This window comes from Pristiophorus japonicus, chromosome 7 (genome assembly GCF_044704955.1).
Source record: "Pristiophorus japonicus isolate sPriJap1 chromosome 7, sPriJap1.hap1, whole genome shotgun sequence".
NCBI lineage: Eukaryota > Metazoa > Chordata > Chondrichthyes > Pristiophoridae > Pristiophorus > Pristiophorus japonicus.
The window spans coordinates 34,826,821-34,830,393 of NC_091983.1; the positions used below are offsets into that span (position 1 = coordinate 34,826,821).

The following is a 3,573-nucleotide window of genomic DNA, read 5'->3' on the forward strand; positions in this document are numbered from 1 at the left end:
GTCGGGTGTGTATTGCAACAAGCTGATGAATTTGGGAAATTGCAACCGGTTGCTTATGCATTGAGAAGTCTGTCTAAGGCCGAGAGAGCCTACAGTATGATCGAAAAAGAAGCATTAGCGTGTATTTACAGGGTAAAGAAAATGCATCAATATCTGTTCGGGCTCAAAATTGAATTGGAAAGCGACCATAAGCCGCTTATATCCCCCTTTTCTGAAAATAAGGGGATAAATATGAATGCATTGGCCCGCATCTAGAGATGGGTGCTCATGTTTTTTTTTAATCCAATTTCGTTCCAGATCAACTCTAACGCCAAAGATCACTTTGCGCCAATGTGTTTGATCTTAGGCCAAAAGGCCGAGAGGCAAAGTTTCACTGTTCCTGGAAATATTGCAATACCAGGTCGGTGCATGGAGTGGACGGGGCATGCTCGTGTTTTTTTTAATATTTTTTTTTAATTTTTTTTATTCGTTGCCAATCTTTCCAATTCTTTGTCAAATCACAAACGCCAGAGGTCACCTCGCACACATCAAGGATCACTCTGCGCCAATGCTCTTAGCCAAAAGGCCTAGAGCCACTGCACCGTTCCTGGAAGTACTGCAATACCAGGTTCATGCCATGGAGGTGGATGGGTCAAGCCACCCCACCCACCTCCTATTTCCAAAAAACATAGGAGAATCACCTTCCTGATCCAGGGAGAACCACGTTGGGGTCATGGTTACTCCCCTGTCAGGTCAGTTACGCATGATCTTAGCCAAAAGGCCGAGAAGCGGGGCATGCTCATGTTTTTTTTTTTGAAATTCGTAGCCAATCGTTCCAATTCTTTGTCAAATCACAAACGCCAGAGGTCACCTTGGGCCCATTCAAGGATCACTCTGCGCCAATGCTCTTAGCCAAAAGGCCTAGAGCCACTGCACCGTTCCTGGAAGTACTGCAATACCAGGTTCGTGCCATGGAGGTGGATGGGTCAGGTCCCCCACACACCTCCGTGGAGGTGGATGGGTCAAGCCACCCCACCCACCTCCTATTTCCAAAAAAGCAAGCATATACCTTCCTGATCCAGGGAGAACCACCTTGGGGTTATGGTGGTTACTCCCCTGTCAGGTCAGTTACGCATGATCTTAGCCAAAAGGCCGAGAAGCGATTCTTGATCATGGTTGTCCGCGTACAACTACACCATCTGCCACAGGCCAGGCACAGAAAACTGCCGATGCTCTCAGTAGGCTACCATTGCCCACCGCCAGGGTGGAGATGGCACAGCCTGCAGATTTAGTCATGGTAATGGAAGCATTCTCGAGTGAGCAATCACCTGTTACCACCTGATAGATTAGAACCTGGATGAGCCAAGACCCCTTACTGTCCTTAGTAAAAAAAACTGTGTGCTCCACGGGAATTGGTCGAGTGTCCCGTTAGAGATGCAGGAAGAAATAAAGTTGTACCAGCGGCGCAAAGATGAAATGTCTATACAGGCAGACTGCCTCCTATTGGGCAATCGGGTAGTTGTGCGAAAAAAAGGCAGGGACACTTTCATTAGTGATCTCCACAGTACCCACCCAGGCATTGTAATGATGAAAGCAATAGCCAGATCCCACGTGTGGTGGCCCGGTATCGATGCAGACTTTAATGAGTCCCGTGTGCACAAATGGAATACATGTTCCCAGTTAAGCAATTCACCCAGGGAGGCGCCACTAAGTTTATGATCTTGGGCCTCCAAACCGTGGTCTAGAGTTCATGTCGACTATGCAGGCCTATTCTTGTGAAAAATGTTTTTAGTGGTTGTAGATGCGTACTCCAAATAGATTGAATGTGTGATAATATCGGCAAGCACATCCGCTACCGCCATTGAAAGCCTACGGGCTATGTTTGCCATGCACGGCTTGCATGATGTCCTTGTAAGTGACAATGGCCGTACTTTACTAGTGCCGAATTCAAGGAATTCATGACCCGCAATGGGGTCAAACATGTCACGTCTGCCCCGTTTAAGCCAGCATCCAACGGTCATGCAGAACGAGCAGTTCAAACAATCAAGCAGAGCTTAAAAAGGGTAATTGAAGGCTCACTGCAGACTCACTTATCCCAAGCCCTGCTCCCACTTGCTCACTGGGGTTCCACCTGCTGAACTGCTCATGAAAAGGGCACTTAAGACAAGGCTCTCATTAGTCCACCCTGATCTACATGAACAGGTAGAGAGCAGGCGGCTTCAACAGAATACATATCATGATCGCGCAAATGTGTCACGCGAAATTGAAGTAAATGATCCTGTATTTGTGTTGAACTATGGACAAGATCCCAAGTGGATTTCTGGCACTGTTTTGGCCAAAGAAGGGAGTATGGTGTTTGTGGTCAAACTTGCAAATGGACTCATCTGCAGAACACACTTGGACTAAACCAAACTCAGATTTATGGACTATCCAGAACAAACCACAATCGACTCTACCTTTCTCGACTATCCAACACACACACAAGTGGCAACCGACCCAGCGGTTGACCACGAAGCAGAACCCATCACCCGCAGCAGCCCAGCAAGGCTCACCACCCCCAGCAGTCCAACAGGGCCAGCTGTGCAGCAGCCCAGCGAAGGCCCAACAAACGACTCACCAACACCAGCATTTGCACCAAAACATTCAACCAGGGAAAGGAAAGCCCCAGATCGACTCACAATGTAAATAGTTACACTATTGACTTTGGAGGTGGAGTGTTGTTCTGTATGTAAACCTGTAATTATCATGTCTAATCACCAGAGGGCTTATCCCCTGGAGTCCCAAGGGATCCCACAATCCCTTGGGAGCACCTGTATAAAAGGAGGCCTCACAGGCTGTAGAGACACTCTGAGATCTGCAATAAAGGACTACTTGCTTTGAGCTTGCAGTATCTAGTCTGACTCTTTAACCAAGACATAACACTCTCCATCACCGACTACTTACACCTCCGTAACACCGCTTGTCTCTGCCCCTGCCTCACCTTATCTGCTGCTGAAGTCCTCATCCATGCCTTTGTTACCACTAGACTTGACAATTCCAATGCTCTCTTGGCTGGTCTCCCACTTTCCACCCTCCATTACTTGAGATCATCCAAACAATTGCTGCCCATAGTCCAACTGGCACTAAGTCCCATTCACCCATCACTCCTGAGCTTGCTAATTTAGGTTGCCTCCCAGTCCAGCAAGGCCTTGATTTTAAAATTAAGAATATAACAACATAATAAATAGGAGCAGGAGTAGGCCGTTTGGCCCCTCGAGCCTGCTCCACCATTTAATAAGATCATGACTGATCTGATCATGGACTCAGCTCCACTTCCCTGCCCGCTTCCCATAACCCTTTATTCTCTTATCGCTCAAAAATCTGTCTATCTCCACCTTAAATATATTCAATGACCCAGCCTCCACAGCTCTCTGGGGCAGAGAATTCCACAGGTTTACAACCCTCTGAGAGAAGAAATTCCTCCTCATCTCAGTTTTAAATGGGTGGCCCCTTATTCTGAGGCTATGCCCCATAGTTTTAGTTTCTCCTATGAGTGAAAATATCCTCTCTGCATCCACCTTGTCGAGCACCCTCACTATCTTATATGTTTCAATA

At 47.3% G+C, this 3,573-nt stretch overlaps 2 pseudogenes; both read right to left on the bottom strand.

Annotated features, from left to right (window-relative positions):
• Positions 1-570: 570 nt before the first annotated feature.
• On the bottom strand, positions 571-772 carry LOC139267525 (U2 spliceosomal RNA; annotated as a pseudogene).
• Positions 773-904: 132 nt separating this feature from the next.
• On the bottom strand, positions 905-1,143 carry LOC139267561 (U2 spliceosomal RNA; annotated as a pseudogene).
• Positions 1,144-3,573: the final 2,430 nt, after the last annotated feature.